The sequence below is a fragment of the Mustela nivalis genome, assembly GCF_964662115.1.
Source record: "Mustela nivalis genome assembly, contig: HAP1_SCAFFOLD_921, whole genome shotgun sequence".
Classification (NCBI taxonomy): Eukaryota; Metazoa; Chordata; class Mammalia; order Carnivora; family Mustelidae; genus Mustela; species Mustela nivalis.
In genome coordinates this window covers 127,573-146,222 of record NW_028135743.1, presented here as the reverse complement: position 1 = coordinate 146,222, position 18,650 = coordinate 127,573, and positions in this window count along the sequence as shown.

Sequence of the window (18,650 nt, the reverse complement as noted above, 5' to 3'; positions counted from 1 at the left end):
AAACCAGCCTGAGTGGACAATGCTGGCAGAGAGGACAGCAGTTGCCAAAAGTAAAATGCAAATCTGGTGAAGACAGAGAACCAGAAGGGGAGTTTAAAAAGCTTTGCTCACCCCAACCTCCCACCCCGCCACTTCAGGGGGTGGGAGGTCAGGGTACCAGGTGGTGGGTATTATAGAGGACACGGATTGCATGGTGCACTGGGTGTGGTGAAAAAATAATGAATACTGTTATGCTGAAAATAAATAAAAAATAAATTAAAAAAAAAAAAAAGCTGTGCTCACAGATGTGCTCTGTAATCTCCATTCTCTGTCCCCCATTAGACCTACAGGAAAATTTTGGTCCTTGCCAGGTCCAGGTGGGCTTTGGGATTTGACAGCCAGAGACTGGCCACAGAGTGGCCAAGGAGCTCTGCCCTGAGCTCCTTGCCATGAGCCTGCCTGAGACCCAAGACAGTCCCAGGGAGTCCCCTGGCTGCAGCTTCCAGGAGCTCCAGCTCTGGGTCCATCAAGAACAGCAGCTTCTTAAGGGACTTAGTTGTGTGGGTGTCCCATCCTAGCTGGGTCTTGGCTGAGGCGTCTTCTTGAATAGATGCGACTGAGCAGCAGAGTCATTCTTCTCTTTCCCTTCCTTGCTACCGCTTTCTTTGTCTTTCCTTTTTTCTCTTTCTCTCATTTACTTCCTTTCTTCTCTCTTGCCTCCTGTCCTCCCTTCCGGCTCATCCTGTCCTCCCTCCTGCTTCCAGTATTGATCCTTTGGCCTCGGTATGCAAGATACTGTGCACGGCCCCGCATGCAGGAGCGAATGGCAGAGACATCTTTTCTTCTCTCTTCCGTTTATCATGTGCCCTCCACCAGGCAGTGAGTCTGGGACCCAGTCACAAATCTATAGATGGGTATATTGATGCTGACATATAGAGCTAGAGATATATGTGCATATATAGGTACAGGTACAAATAGAGATACAGGAATGTAGGTATAGTTATAGATACGAACATCGATATCAGAGACCCTGCTCTTCAAAGATCTAGATCCTTCCATCAGCAGCTAACCCAATAACCAGAATACTATCCCTCCAGATTCAGTTCTCCTGGACAGCCAGGTCGTTGTGAACTTTTTTTTCCCCCATGATCTCCTCTGGTAAAATACAGATTATCCACCTTCCATTCCTGGAGTATTTTGTTTGTTTGTTTGGTTGGTTGGTTGGTTATTGTTGTTGTTTTAAGATGTATTTATTTTATTTTAAAGATTTTATTTATTTATTTATTTATTTATTTATTTATTTATTTATTTATTTATTTGACAGACGGAGATCACAAGCAGGCAGAGAGGCAGGCAGAGAGAGAAAGGAAAGCAGGCTCCCTGCTGAGCAGAGAGCCTGATGCATCCCAGGACTCTGGGACCATGACCTGAGCCAAAGGCAGAGGCTTTAACCCACTGAGCTACCCAGGCGCCACAGATGTATTTATTTTAAAGAGAGAGAGCACAGGCGCATGAGCAGGAGGGGCAGAGGGAAATGGAGGGAGAATCTCAAGCAGATGCCACACTGACCAGGCAGCCAAATGCTGGCTCCATCTCCTGACCCTGAGATTACAGACTCAAGCTGAAACCAAGAGTCAGATGCTTAGCTCACTGCACCACCCAGGCGCCCCTCCTGGGGTTATTTCCTAAGCATTTCTTTGGTGTTCTGTTCAACTCAACCTTCTTCCTTATGACTTTAATGGCTCCCTGATGTGTCCCTAAGTAACCTCATTTACATAACTGGCTCCCTATTGTTGAACATCAGGTCTTTTCTAGTTTTTGCATCCTTGTGGGTGAAAGTTTCAGCTTTTTCCAGTCAGCCCTATCTGTGGCTCCTGGGTCCAATATAAGTGGGGGCAGTGGGAGGCATGAGGTAGATGTTTTGCATGGATTAATAGTTTGCTTCCTGCCCTCCCCTCTTCCCCAGAGCAGCTGTGAGTATACAGCAAGCACTTTGTAAATGATGCTTGAGGATGCCTCCCTGCCTCTCTCTATTTCTGCACCTGGCACACTGCCTTAAAGGACTCTCCATTGAATCCTCCTGTCTCCCACCTCACCGTGACCCTCCATAGCCTTTTTACTTCTGTGTCCCCAGTCCCGGGCACCAGGAAGCCCCTCAGACATGGAAGGCAAGGAAACAAAGAAAGGAGGAGGAAGCCTGAGAAAGCTTACTTACTCTGGCCACCCCTCATTAACAGGGCCTGGGATTGCCGTGGGACATTCGTGATGGACGATGTTGACACTATGTAATTTATTAGCCTGAACTGTACAAATGATACCTTCCCCCAGGATGCCCACGACGAGAAGCCGCTTTTCATGAGTTTATCCTGGGGACTCGAATGAATAAGCAGAGAAACAAAAACCTCATGAATTTTTTAAAGAGCTTATTGGAATCAAGAGAAAACCCAGCATTCTGATACGGAAGTAGATGACAGATCGGGGTTTGTAGCTTCTCTTTACCCTCTGAAGTCTTTTTTAATCTTCTTGCTTGCCAGCGTTAAGCCGTGTTTTTTCCCTGAATTTCCCTCCGCTTTGGATTGTCAGGAGAACTGTATCCAGCCTTGGGACTCCCGCCTGCGTCGCCCACTACACTGGGCAAGGGAGGGGGGAGGGCAGCGTGCCCAGACCCTGGTGAAGGTGGGTCTTGGAGCCCCAGACATGCAGGACCCCATCCTCTGCCTGAACCTGCTGGGGGCGAGATTAGAGGTGTGGAATTGCCACACTGAGACCTTTGGTGTCCTCTTTTAAAAAGCTTCTTGGCTATGAGCAAGACCTGAGTTTATCATCCCCCAAATGTCAGCCTTGCCGAAAGTTAAGCGGTTTACAAGGTCTTGCTAAGAAATTCCATGTACTAGAATCTAATAGAAGGTCAGCATTTTCTATTTCGATTTTTTTTTTTTTCTTCTTGCTGCCCAGAGTCTAGGTAATGCTCCATTCAGCATTTTGAAGATGTTCCTACAAATTCTGGCAAGGTAGCTGTGCGCTTGATGGGATTTATCCTCCCCAAAGCCTGTGAAATGAAGGTTGTTATTATTTCCATTTTATAAATAAGGAAATTGAGGCTGAACAGAGAGGGGTTCCTTGCCCAAAGTCACACATGGCAGGTCATGGAGTTGGGTTCTGGACAGGTGTCTGTCTGAATCCAAAGCCTATGCTTTGATGCCCTATGATGTCGTCCTCCACTTTGCAAGCCAAGAATGCCCCCTCCCCTGCCCCTCTGCAGAGTTCTTCCTCCCGGTGACTCTGCAATTGATGCTAACATCCTGAGATCCAAGTTAAAGAACTGCAACCTTAAATAGGTACAGTGGACATTCCATCTCTGACTTCCTCTAATTTCCTGGGGCCAAGGTCAGCAAACTGCAGCCATTGGTCCAAATCCGGCCCGATGCCCCTTTATGTAAATAAAGTTTTATTAGCATACAGCCATGCACATTCATTTACACATGGTCTGTGGCTGCTTTCATGCTACCAAAGCACAGAGGAGTAGAGGGACAGACACCTTATAGCCCACAAAGCCTGCAATATTTATTTTGGGCCCCTTAGAGAAAAAGTTTTCTGACTCCTAGGAGGTGGAAAAAATCAACATCTATTGCCCCAGAACCTAGTGTAATAAATGATAAAACACCAGCCATGGAAGTCAACTGTATTTTTGGAAGGCTAACTATGAGCCAACCATTCTGCTAGCTGCTTTTGGTGGATGATTTCCTGGAATCCTCCAGTAATACCATCAGGCAGATCCGCAGAGAGGTAAGCAACAGCCCATGTCCCAGTCAGGGTCTGAACTTGACTCTGCAGCTGACGAGAAGTTTGTAAATTGAAAAGTGCTCTCTGGTAGTAAAGGCATCATTTCTGAACAGATCGTCTACCTAGTGTCCCCATCATGCTCTGTGTTCAGATGGAAAGTGATTATAATCAGCAAGAGACAGACTCCATCCTTGGGAAACTCATGAGCTTTGGGGAAAGACAGAACTTCCTCTAGATCAGCTGGCAAGATGAATAGTCCTGGAAGACACAGAGGTCACAGGAGGAAGAGACATCCCATAAGGTGACCTTTGATTGAGGTCCTTCATGATGAACAGAAGTGTGATCATTGAGATGGGAGAGAGAGAAGGGCACCCCAGGAATTAGTGAAATGAAGCCCTGAATCGAAACAATTGCAGGTGCCTGAGTCTAGGGTGAGCGAGGGGCAGAAGGAAGCCAAGTGTTTTACCACCCCATTTCTATATGCTATGTAGTAGGTGCTCAATAAATGCTTCTGAGAATCAAATGTCAACCCTAGCAGTAGGGAGCAAGCCTGCTCTCATCTGTTCTTGCAGAACCACAGATAGCAAACCTGGGACCACCAGGCTTCCAGAGCCTCAAGTCTGGGTTTGACTCCATTGTCTCTGGAGAGAGGCATTCCAGAAAGTGCTCCTACTTTCCCACCTGCATTCAGATGACAGAACAGCAGTCTTTGTGCCCTAGAAAAATGACACTTGCATCATGTGCTTGGGTAGAAGATTGGGAGAAGCCCAGCCTTTGAGGCCATCAGATTCCAGCTCTGCAGGTCTCTGGTTGTGTGACCTGGGGCCAGTTCCCTAATTCCTCAGAGCTTCAGTTTCTCACCCATAACACGCAGCTCATTCCTGTGTCATGGGGCTGTTATGAGAGCAAGTAGAAGCTGCCACGTAGTAAGTGCCCTCTATTTATTATTAGCTATTATTTTTATTATGATTAATGATCAAAGTTATGTATTAGTCTTTGCTGCCATCAGGCCAACAGTCTTATAGGATTCATAAGAGTGTTTATCTCCTTTTTTTCTCAGTTTCACAGATCAGTTGGGGATGGCTTTTTGGGTTGGGTTTAGCCTGCTCCCCTTGTCTTTCATTCTGGGACAAGTAGCCACCTAAGACCTAAGACATGCTCTTCTAAAGGTGGGCAAAGAAATTTCAAGAGGGGTGAGTGAAAATTCAGACACTGCTCAAGGCTTGAACTCAGGACTGATCCACAGTTGCTTCAAGATATCCCATCGGCCCAAGCAAGGCGTACGGTCCAGCCCAATAGCAATGGGGTTCACTCCAGCCACAGAGCACTATAGTGAGGTGGGGTGGAGAACTGGATCCGTACCACAGCTGCCAAAAGTCACAGCAAGGCTGCGGGCCAATGATTCCATCACCACCCCACACTGCCTTCTGTGTTTCTCAGTGGTGAGCAACCCCCTTCCCATGGTGGTCTCCAATCCAGGGGCTCTTAGGGATTGGGAAGCGTCCATAGGGACGCTGTATGTTTCCTATTGGTGGGGTTCTGACAGGTAGCCCCTAGTCTAGTCTGAATTTCCAGACAAAGCCTAACTGACTGCTGGAATGGGAAGGCAGCCACCTTCGTACCCGCACTGTGGGCCCAGGGTGGGAGAAAATATCAAGACAGCCCCCATGTTGGATAATGACCACCAGATTTCCAATACTCAGTGCCCAACACTGCCCATTCGGTTTCCTTTGGCTATAAATGTTGGTTGGTTCTTTGCTGAAGACAGGGTGGTGGTTGTTAGCCATACTGGTAAACGAGGCTTCCAAAATCCTCAGTCCTAGGAACTCTTCACTGAAAACAACAACAACAACACCGATGACAAAATCAAAATGGACAAGAGAGTCGTGGGGTATCCACCCTCGCCCAAGGGAGCCAGGTGGGAAGCCAATGAGTATTTTTGGACGTAGACAACAGCAGGCCTGGCCAGGATCCACTCATTTCTTCAGTAGCGCCTCCCAGAGAGTTCAAATTGTTTCCTAATTCGTTCCAGATACACCATCTTTCGTGGCTTCATTTGGGCATTGAGGTCATCAAGAGAGGATTGACTTGGGTGACGCCAAGCAGGGGGAGGAAAGAAATTCTTCCTTTGTGCACGGGCTCACGCATTCACGCATTGGTTGCTGAGTGTCTGCAGGGTCCTGGGCTGGGGATTCAGAGCTGAAGAAGCAGAAGTTCCATGTGCTGGCCATTTAGCGGGGCAGATCCTCATTCACTGTATCTTTTCAGGGTGAATCATGGGCTTCCCCCTCAGTCCCTGTGCTGCAGAGGATGGGTTTAATCTAATCACAGTGATGGGACCCTTTTGCGGGTCATTGGCTTGGGTGTTGGCATGTGACCCAGTTCTGCCCAGTGAGAAGTGAAGGAAAGTCTACACTGGCTTAGAGCAACTTTCCCCCGTGACTAAGCAGGTCCTAGAGGAAGGGAGCTCTCTTTCATCACTTGCTGTATGTGCAGATCGGATACCTGCAGGGTTTTTTATTTTGTGTGGGCTTTTGGGTTTTGGGTTTTTGGTGGGTTTTTGTTGTTGTTTTGTTTTGTTGTTGTTATTGTTGTTTGGAGAGTGAGAATCAGGGAGGGGCCGAGGGAGAGAGGAAGGGAGAGAATCCCAAGAAGGCTCCACGCCCAGCTCCCAGCCCACACAGGGCTCCATCTCACAACCCTGAGATCCTGACCTGAGCCAAAGATCAGGAGTCCCACCTTAACTGTGGGAGCCACATAGGGTCCTGGACAGCTGCGATTTTATAATTATATTGCTACAGGCCAGAAGGTAAGAGACGAAACTGTAACTCTGACCGTGGCAGAGGGGCAAGATGAGAAGAACTCTGTCCTCACGGCTGTCACTGAGCTAAGTCGATAACTGCAAAGTCCCCTCTTGGACTTCCTGTTCTGGAGGATAGTAGATTTCCCCAGTGCACGTTAGCCAGGACAGGTGAGGGCGTCTGTGGTCTGTATCCCCAAGCATCCTACTCGATGCAGCAGTGTTATTGTAGAACCCCAATTTATTCCTAAAGAAGCAGGCACAGGAGAAGCCGGTTAACACATCAGCAGAGGAACATCTGAATTAGATTATGAACCCGGGACTCTGCCCCCAGCCTGCCTAGGTGACAGATAGCCTGCCTCTGAAAATGAGCAGTTGGCAAATGATAGATATTGAACATCCAGTGGTGGTGGATGGAGGGCAGTGCTGGGCCATAGGAGGCTTACACCAAAAGTAAGAGAAAACGGTAAAGATCCTTTAAGAAGAGCACAACCTGATGGGTGGGGGCGGGGCCACATGTGCTTTGGTGGTGCTTGGCTCCAGCCCCTCTCCCATTCCCCACACTCTCCACACCCAGCAAGTGTTTTACCTGGGCCCCTTTGGTACAGTGGAAAGTGCTCCCTCTTTTTTTTTTTTTTTGTCAGAGAGAGTGAGCACAGGGAGACAGAGTGGCAGGCAGAGGCAGAGGGAGAAGCAGGCTTCCTGCTGAGCAAGGAGCCCTATGTGGGACTGGATCCCCCGACGCTGGGATCATGACCCGAGCCAAAGGCAGCTGCTTAACAACTGAGCCACCCAGGCATCCCGAGTGCTCCCATTTTAAAATTCAGGTTAGACATGGGTTCGAATCCCATCTCTGCTACTCCCTAGGTATGTGACATTGGGAATGTGCTATCACCTCTGAGTCTCTTGCCCTGTTGTTGTTCCGAGGGGTAGACTTGGATGTATGTTGTTGGACACTTAGAAGATACTCAGTGAATGACAGCTCTGAGGATGATTATGGAGGGATTATTAAGTGCTTCGAGAATCACGTAGCAGAAAGAGGGCTGTTCTGATGGCAGGAAGACCCAGGTCCTAGTGCCAGTTTTGCCATGATGAGCTGTGTGACCTTGAGCCGTTCCTACCCTCTCTGGTCCATGTAGTTTTTCCCATATTTAAAATGATGCAGTTCCAGGGCACCTGGGTGGCTCAGTGGGTTAAGCCTCTGCTTTCAGCTTAGGTCATGATCTCAGGGTCCTGGGATCAAGCCCTGCATGGGGCTCTGTGCTCTGCGGGGAGCCTGCTCCCTCCTCTCTCTCTGCCTGCTTCTCTGCCAATTTGTGATCTCTGTCAAATAAATAAATTAAATATTTTTTTAAAAAAATAATGGGGTTCATCTTGACCAATCATTTTCAAACTCTGCTCCAAGGAGCTCTGGAGATTCATTGACTCTATAATGAGGAAGGAGCCCAGGAATGGGAAGCCCACCACCACCCCACCCCAGCTTCAAGCACAGCAGTTTTCTTCTTATTTCTTTCATGGGTTTTCTGTGCAATGCTCTTTGAAGAGAAGCTTCTGCTGCTTTAATTAAAAAGAAAAAAAAAAGCCCCAAAGAACTCTAGATTAGATCATGAAGTTCCTTCCATTTATTCAGTGGTTGACAGCGCGAGCTTTGGAGTGCAGCCCACCAGATTTGAATGATGACTCTGATATTAACTACCTTCCTTAACTTGGGGAAGCTGATATTTCCAAAGCCCATTTCTGATCATCCACCAGCCATTCATGAGAGTTTCCTTTCCCGCATCTTTGCCAGCAGGAGGTGTTCTAGCTCTTTAACATTTTTGCCAGTTCAGTGGGCACAAAGTGGTATTTCATTGTTACTTCAATTTGCATTCCCCTCTTCTCTAGAGAATTTTTTCCAGCAATTTATTTATTTTAGAGAGAGTAAGATAGCGAGAGAGAGAAGATGCAAGAGTGGGGAGCAACAGAGAGAGAGAATCTCAAGCTGACTTGTCACCGAATGTGGAGCTCAAACCCGGGCTTGGCACCCAGCTGGACATGGGGATCCCCCAACCCATGAGATATGATGTGAGCCGAAATCACGAGTCGGACACTTAACCGACTAAGCCACCTGGGTGCCCCTAACCTCTAGAGAATTTAAGCATCTTTTCCTGTATTTGTTTTTTGGCCACTGAGATTTGTTCTATGAATTCTTATCCTTTGCTAATTTTTCTTTCTTTTTCTTTAAGATTTAATTTATTGGACAGAGAGAGAGATCACCAATAGGCAGAGAGGCAGGCAGAGAGAGGCAGGCTCCCCTCTGAGCAGAGAGCCCAATGCGGGGCTTGATCCCAGGACCCTGAGATCATGACCTGAGCCGAAGGCAGAGGCTTAACCCACTGAGCCACCCAGGTGCCCCACCTTTGCTCATTTTTGTATTGGGTGCTTTGTCACTTGTTAATTAGTGAGAGCTCTTTACTATAGTATGGACATTACCCTTAGAGTATGGACCTTATTTCTTACTTGCATTATAGTGTTTTTGTAGAATTATCTTTTGGATTTTTTTTTAAGCCTATGATAATGATTCCCACTGCACTATCTTGTGAGGATTAAAGCATGAGCAGAATTCCTGATACGTAGTTCAATAAATTATTTCTATTATTTTCAAGCTTTGGTATGGGTACAGGATTCTGGAGTTGTCGAAATGTGTGTGTGCTAAAATCCCACTGGCCAGAGAAGGCCACATGGTTGAGCTGAGTCAGCAAGGTGGAGCACTGTGGTCCCATGGTCAAGGACGCAGGATCAGGGAGGGGTGAATTGGGTCCACCCTTGGAATCTGCCACAATGGTCTGGCGCAGAGATCAAGATCATAGGTTGTGCAAACAGAAAGGCCTGAATTCTGGTGCCTCTCACCGCTGGGACTTTCGCACCTCCCCCAATGTCCCCTAGGTGCCTATACCAAAGCTGTTTTCCCACAAGCCTTTGTTCTCAGCTGGCTGCCAGGGCCAGATATCTTTTTTTCAACATTGCCTTCCAGCTGCTAATACCCTCTCTCTCTTTCAAGGTTTTTGCATTAAAAGATCCTCGTTGCCTCTTCTGAGTACAAGGAAACACATGCTCAGTGCACAATGATCAAGCAAGACGGATATCCGGAATCCAGCCCTACAATTCCACTCGGAGGGGAGACTGCCCACTGTTAACCTATTCTTCCAGACTTCTTTCTGTGTCCATTTGACATCTCTTCTCTCATCAAATAGAGGCCCCTTCTTTACACAATGCACCCTTTGCACTTGACAACAGTGAGTACTCTTCTGCAAAGACTGTCGTCAGTGGCAAGGGCTTCAGAATCATCTAGACAAGAGGATTATCAAAATGGAGATTCCCACACCTCATTCAGAAAGAGTCCATTTTAAGAGGCCTGAAAGAAGGAACCTAATTGTAGAGCACAATACAGGTGACCCTTGAACAATGAAGGGTTTGGGGCACTCCGCACAGCCAAAAACCCACATATAACTTTTAAAGGTTTTTTTTTTTTTTAAAGATTTTATTTATTTATTTGACAGACAGAGATCACAAGTAGGCAGAGAGGAGGCAGAGAGGGAGAGAGTTGGAAGCAGGCTCCCTGCTAAGCAGAGAGCCCCATACAGGGCTTGATCCTGAGATCCTGGGATTACCTGAGCCAAAGGCAGATGCTTTAACCCACTGAGCCACCCAGGCGCCCCAAAAACCCACATATAACTTGACTCCACCCGAACGTAAATGCTGATAGCCTGCTGTTGACCCCAAGCATTCCTGATAACACAGTCAACTGATGCCAATATTGTACATTGTATGTATTGTATATTGTATTCTTACAATAACATGAGTTAGAAAAAAGGAAATGGTCTTAAGAAAATCATAAGGAAGAGAAAATCCATTTACAGTCCTATTCTGTATTTATTGAAAAAGAATCTATGCATAAGTGGACCCACACTGTTCAAACTCCTGTAGCTCAAGGTCAACTCTATTTGTATTTTAATAAGGTCTTCTTGCCTGGTGTCAGTTTTGAGGTGGGGGTGAGGATGGGGGGCATAGTCCTTGAAAGGAAGGATTAATGGGGATGTTCCAGGCATTGTGACAAGCAGGAAGGGAGACAACAACTTGGTCAAAGTCCTCTCCCCTCCCCCAGGCCTCTCCCCAGAGAGAGGATCTTACACTGGCTTTAAGCCAATTTCTTTAGTATCTGCCCAGGTATGGCTCCCTAAGTAAGTAAGTAACCATAAACGGGAGTTCTGATATTTCCCAGCTCTGTGTCCTTGGCCCAACTCTCCGAGCCTCAGTCGGCACATCTGTAACATGGGAATCATAGTGTCCATGTGGCAGGGGTGTTTAAGGGAAGCAATGACTTCACACAGATACACTCACTCCAGGGCTGGGCTCACAGTAGGTCTTCCAGAAACAGAGCAACCCCCTGCCACCAGGAGATGAGCAGAGCAGGGAGGACCCACTGGATGGCGCTGGGGAAAGCCAGAGCCCCTGAGGGGAGCAGCAGGCACACCAGGTGTCTTGACAAGTTAATTATGGGAAATTAGGGCAAGTCAGGTTTCTGCCTGCCGGAAACTCATGGTGAGGTCAGACTAGAGCATGGGATTTTACTCATTCTCCAGGGGCTGGAGACAGATAGGCTCTTCCTGCTGGGACAAATGATAAGTAGGGGAACCCATCAAAATATGCAAATCCAGCTGAGGAAGAGGTTGGAGACACCTCCAGAGGGGGCCAAGGCCTTTTCAGGATGTTTGCTGGCTGGAGACTCTTACCCAGGTACAAACCTGAGCAGGGCCTTCGTAACTCCTGACCTCGATTCTCTACCCTCACAGGCATCCTCTTGTTTCCTGACGCCGCTTTGCAGCTGCTGCCATTAAGGAGGGAACTCGGTTTCCCTGGAAGCCCCTGTACCTGGGCTGGCCCTGTCACTTGTCTTGGCCTACAGAATATGGTGGAGGTGTCCGCGGTGATCCCCAGCACAGGGGGTCAAGAAGACTAGAACATGCCTCCAAGAAACACATTTTAAGCCCGAAGACACCTCCAGATTTAAAGTGAGGGGGTGGAAAAGAATTTACCATGCTAATGGACATCAGAAGAAAGCAGGAGTGGCAATCCTTATATCAGATCAATTAGATTTTAAGCCAAAGACTATAATAAGAGATGAGGAAGGACACTATATCATACTCAAAGGGTCGGTCCAACAAGAAGATTTAACAATTTGAAATATCTATGCCCCCAATGTGGGAGCAGCCAACTATATAAACCAATTAATAACAAAATTAAAGAAACACATCAACAATAATACAATAATAGTAGGGGACTTTAACACTCCCCTCACTGAAATGGACAGGTCATCCAAGCAAAAGATCAGCAAGGAAATAAAGGCCTTAAACGACACACTGGACCAGATGGACATCACAGATATATTCAGAATATTTCATCCCAAAGCAACAGAATACACATTCTTCTCTAGTGCACATGGAACATTCTCCAGAATAGATCACATCCTCGGTCCTAAATCAGGACTCAACCGGTATCAAAAGATTGGGATCATTCCCTGCATATTTTCAGACCACAATGCTCTAAAGCTAGAACTCAACCACAAAAGGAAGTTTGTAAAGAACCCAAATACATGGAGACTAAACAGTATCCTTCTAAAGAATGAATGGGTCAACCGGGAAATTAAAGAAGAATTGAAAAAAATCATGGAAACAAATGATAATGAAAATACAAAGGTTCAAAATCTGTGGGACACAACAAAGGCAGTCCTGAGAGGAAAATATATAGCGGTAGAAGCCTTTCTCAAGAAACAAGAAAGGTCTCAGGTACACGACCTAACCCTACACCTAAAGGAGCTGGAGAAAGAACAAGAAAGAAACCCTAAGCCCAGCAGGAGAAGAGAAATCATAAAGATCAGAGTAGAAATCAATGAAATAGAAACCAAAAAAACAATAGAACATATAAACGAAACTAGCAGCTGGTTCTTTGAAAGAATTAATAAAATTGATAAACCCCTGGCCCGACTTATCAAAAAGAAAAGAGAAAGGACCCAAATAAATAAAATCATGAATGAAAGAGGAAAGATCACAACTAACACCAAAGAAATACAAACTATTATAAGAACATACTATGAGCAACTCTACGCCAATAAATTTGACAATCTGGGAGAAATGGATGCATTCCTAGAAACATATAAACTACCACAACTGAACCAGGAAGAAATAGAAAGCCTCAACAGACCCATAACCAGTAAGGAGATTGAAACAGTCATTAAAAATCTCCAAACAAACAAAAGCCCAGGGCCAGACGGCTTCCCGGGGGAATTCTACCAAACATTTAAAGAAGAACTAATTCCTATACTCCTGAAACTGTTCCAAAAAATAGAAATGGAAGGAAAACTTCCAAACTCATTTTATGAGGCCAGCATCACCTTGATCCCAAAACCAGGCAAGGATCCCACCAAAAAAGAGAGCTATAGACCGATATCCTTGATGAACACAGATGCGAAAATACTCAACAAAATACTAGCCAATAGGATTCAACAGTACATTAAAAAGATTATTCACCATGACCAAGTGGGATTTATTCCAGGGCTGCAAGGTTGGTTCAACATCCGCAAATCAGTCAATGTGATACAACACATCAATAAAAGAAAGAACAAGAACCATATGATACTCTCAATAGATGCTGAAAAAGCATTTGACAAAGTACAGCATCCCTTCCTGATCAAAACTCTTCAAAGTGTAGGGATAGAGGGCACATACCTCAATATCATCAAAGCCGTCTATGAAAAACCCACCGCAAATATCATTCTCAATGGAGAAAAACTGAAAGCTTTTCCGCTAAGGTCAGGAACACGGCATGGATGTCCATTATCACCACTGCTATTCAACATAGTACTAGAGGTCCTAGCCTCAGCAATCAGACAACAAAAGGAAATTAAAGGCATCCAAATCGGCAAAGAAGAAGTCAAATTATCACTCTTCGCAGATGATATGATACTATATGTGGAAAACCCAAAAGACTCCACTCCAAAACTGCTAGAACTTATACAGGAATTCAGTAAAGTGTCAGGATATAAAATCAATGCACAGAAATCAGTTGCATTCCTCTACACCAACAGCAAGACAGAAGAAAGAGATATTAAGGAGTCAATCCCATTTACAATTGCATCCAAAACCATAAGATACCTAGGAATAAACCTAACCAAAGAGACACAGAATCTATACTCAGAAAACTATAAAGTACTCATGAAAGAAATGGAGGAAGACACAAAGAAATGGAAAAATGTTTCATGCTCCTGGATTGGAAGAATAAATATTGTGAAAATGTCTATGCTACCTAAAGCAATCTACACATTTAAAGCAATTCCTATCAAAGTACCATCCATCTTTTTCAAAGAAATGGAACAAATAATGCTAAAATTTATATGGAACCAGAAAAGACCTCGAATAGCCAAAGGGATATTGAAAAAGAAAGCCAACGTTGGTGGCATCACAATTCCGGACTTCAAGCTCTATTACAAAGCTGTCATCATCAAGACAGCATGGTACTGGCACAAAAACAGACACATAGATCAATGGAACAGAATAGAGAGCCCAGAAATAGACCCTCAAATCTATGGTCAACTAATCTTTGACAAAGCAGGAAAGAATGTCCAATGGAAAAAAGACAACCTCTTCAATAAATGGTGCTGGGAAAATTGGACAGCCACATGCAGAAAAATGAAATTGGACCATTTCCTTACACCACACACAAAAATAGACTCAAAATGGATGAAGGACCTCAATGTACGAAAGGAATCCATCAAAATCCTTGAGGAGAACACGGGCAGCAACCTCTTCGACCTCAGCCGCAGCAACATCTTCCTAGGAACAACGCAAAAGGCAAGGGAAGCAAGGGCAAAAATGAACTATTGGGATTTCATCAAGATCAAAAGCTTTTGCACAGCAAAGGAAACAGTTAACAAAATCAAAAGACAACTGACAGAATGGGAGAAGATATTTGCAAACAACATATCACATAAAGGACTAGTGTCCAGAATCTATAAAGAACTTAGCAAACTCAACACCCAAAGAACAAATAATCCAATCAAGAAATGGGCAGAGGACATGAACAGACATTTCTGCAAAGAAGACATCCAGATGGCGAACAGACACATGAAAAAGTGCTCCATATCACTCGGCATCAGGGAAATACAAATCAAAACCACAATGAGATATCACCTCACACCAGTCAGAATGGCTAAAATCAACAAGTCAGGAAATGACAGATGCTGCTGAGGATGCGGAGAAAGGGGAACCCTCCTACACTGTTGGTGGGAATGCAAGCTGGTGCAGCCACTCTGGAAAACAGCATGGAAGTTCCTCAAAATGTTGAAAATAGAACTGCCCTATGACCCAGCAATTGCCCTATTGGGTATTTACCCTAAAGATACAAATGTAGTGAACCAAAGGGGCACGTGCACCCGAAGGTTTATAGCAGCTATGTCCACAATAGCCAAACTATGGAAAGAACCTAGATGTCCATCAACAGATGAATGGATCAAGAAGATGTGGTATATATACACAATGGAATACTATACAGCCATCAAAAGAAATGAAATCTTGCCATTTGCAACAACATGGATGGAACTAGAGCGTATCATGCTTAGTGAAATAAGTCAAGCAGAGAAAGACAACTATCATATGATCTCCCTGATATGAGGAAGTGGTGATGCAACATGGAGGCTTAAGTGGGTAGAAGAAGAATAAATGAAACAAGATGGGATTGGGAGGGAGACAAACCATAAGTGACTCTTAATCTCACAAAACAAACTGAGGGTTGCTGGGGGAAGGGGGTTTGGGAGAGGGGGGTTGGATTATGGACATTGGGGAGGGTATGTGATTTGGTGAGTGCTGTGAAGTGTGTAAACCTGGTGATTCACAGACCTGTACCCCTGGGGATAAAAATATATGTATATAAAAAATAAAAAATTAAAATAAATAAATAAATAAATAAATAAATAAATTTAAAAAAAAGAAAGAGGAGAGATCACAACTAACACCAAAGAAATACAAACTATTATAAGAACATACTATGAGCAACTCTACGCCAATAAATTTGACAATCTGGGAGAAATGGATGCATTCCTAGAAACATATAAACTACCACAACTGAACCAGGAAGAAATAGAAAGCCTCAACAGACCCATAACCAGTAAGGAGATTGAAACAGTCATTAAAAATCTCCAAACAAACAAAAGCCCAGGGCCAGACGGCTTCCCGGGGGAATTCTACCAAACATTTAAAGAAGAACTAATTCCTATACTCCTGAAACTGTTCCAAAAAATAGAAATGGAAGGAAAACTTCCAAACTCATTTTATGAGGCCAGCATCACCTTGATCCCAAAACCAGGCAAGGATCCCACCAAAAAAGAGAGCTATAGACCGATATCCTTGATGAACACAGATGCGAAAATACTCAACAAAATACTAGCCAATAGGATTCAACAGTACATTAAAAAGATTATTCACCATGACCAAGTGGGATTTATTCCAGGGCTGCAAGGTTGGTTCAACATCCGCAAATCAGTCAATGTGATACAACACATCAATAAAAGAAAGAACAAGAACCATATGATACTCTCAATAGATGCTGAAAAAGCATTTGACAAAGTACAGCATCCCTTCCTGATCAAAACTCTTCAAAGTGTAGGGATAGAGGGCACATACCTCAATATCATCAAAGCCGTCTATGAAAAACCCACCGCAAATATCATTCTCAATGGAGAAAAACTGAAAGCTTTTCCGCTAAGGTCAGGAACACGGCATGGATGTCCATTATCACCACTGCTATTCAACATAGTACTAGAGGTCCTAGCCTCAGCAATCAGACAACAAAAGGAAATTAAAGGCATCCAAATCGGCAAAGAAGAAGTCAAATTATCACTCTTCGCAGATGATATGATACTATATGTGGAAAACCCAAAAGACTCCACTCCAAAACTGCTAGAACTTATACAGGAATTCAGTAAAGTGTCAGGATATAAAATCAATGCACAGAAATCAGTTGCATTCCTCTACACCAACAGCAAGACAGAAGAAAGAGATATTAAGGAGTCAATCCCATTTACAATTGCATCCAAAACCATAAGATACCTAGGAATAAACCTAACCAAAGAGACACAGAATCTATACTCAGAAAACTATAAAGTACTCATGAAAGAAATGGAGGAAGACACAAAGAAATGGAAAAATGTTTCATGCTCCTGGATTGGAAGAATAAATATTGTGAAAATGTCTATGCTACCTAAAGCAATCTACACATTTAAAGCAATTCCTATCAAAGTACCATCCATCTTTTTCAAAGAAATGGAACAAATAATGCTAAAATTTATATGGAACCAGAAAAGACCTCGAATAGCCAAAGGGATATTGAAAAAGAAAGCCAACGTTGGTGGCATCACAATTCCGGACTTCAAGCTCTATTACAAAGCTGTCATCATCAAGACAGCATGGTACTGGCACAAAAACAGACACATAGATCAATGGAACAGAATAGAGAGCCCAGAAATAGACCCTCAAATCTATGGTCAACTAATCTTTGACAAAGCAGGAAAGAATGTCCAATGGAAAAAAGACAACCTCTTCAATAAATGGTGCTGGGAAAATTGGACAGCCACATGCAGAAAAATGAAATTGGACCATTTCCTTACACCACACACAAAAATAGACTCAAAATGGATGAAGGACCTCAATGTACGAAAGGAATCCATCAAAATCCTTGAGGAGAACACGGGCAGCAACCTCTTCGACCTCAGCCGCAGCAACATCTTCCTAGGAACAACGCAAAAGGCAAGGGAAGCAAGGGCAAAAATGAACTATTGGGATTTCATCAAGATCAAAAGCTTTTGCACAGCAAAGGAAACAGTTAACAAAATCAAAAGACAACTGACAGAATGGGAGAAGATATTTGCAAACAACATATCACATAAAGGACTAGTGTCCAGAATCTATAAAGAACTTAGCAAACTCAACACCCAAAGAACAAATAATCCAATCAAGAAATGGGCAGAGGACATGAACAGACATTTCTGCAAAGAAGACATCCAGATGGCGAACAGACACATGAAAAAGTGCTCCATATCACTCGGCATCAGGGAAATACAAATCAAAACCACAATGAGATATCACCTCACACCAGTCAGAATGGCTAAAATCAACAAGTCAGGAAATGACAGATGCTGCTGAGGATGCGGAGAAAGGGGAACCCTCCTACACTGTTGGTGGGAATGCAAGCTGGTGCAGCCACTCTGGAAAACAGCATGGAAGTTCCTCAAAATGTTGAAAATAGAACTGCCCTATGACCCAGCAATTGCCCTATTGGGTATTTACCCTAAAGATACAAATGTAGTGAACCAAAGGGGCACGTGCACCCGAAGGTTTATAGCAGCTATGTCCACAATAGCCAAACTATGGAAAGAACCTAGATGTCCATCAACAGATGAATGGATCAAGAAGATGTGGTATATATACACAATGGAATACTATACAGCCATCAAAAGAAATGAAATCTTGCCATTTGCAACAACATGGATGGAACTAGAGCGTATCATGCTTAGTGAAATAAGTCAAGCAGAGAAAGACAACTATCATATGATCTCCCTGATATGAGGAAGTGGTGATGCAACATGGAGGCTTAAGTGGGTAGAAGAAGAATAAATGAAACAAGATGGGATTGGGAGGGAGACAAACCATAAGTGACTCTTAATCTCACAAAACAAACTGAGGGTTGCTGGGGGAAGGGGGTTTGGGAGAGGGGGGTTGGATTATGGACATTGGGGAGGGTATGTGATTTGGTGAGTGCTGTGAAGTGTGTAAACCTGGTGATTCACAGACCTGTACCCCTGGGGATAAAAATATATGTATATAAAAAATAAAAAATTAAAATAAATAAATAAATAAATAAATAAATAAATTTAAAAAAAAGAAAGAGGAGAGATCACAACTAACACCAAAGAAATACAAACTATTATAAGAACATACTATGAGCAACTCTACGCCAATAAATTTGACAATCTGGGAGAAATGGATGCATTCCTAGAAAC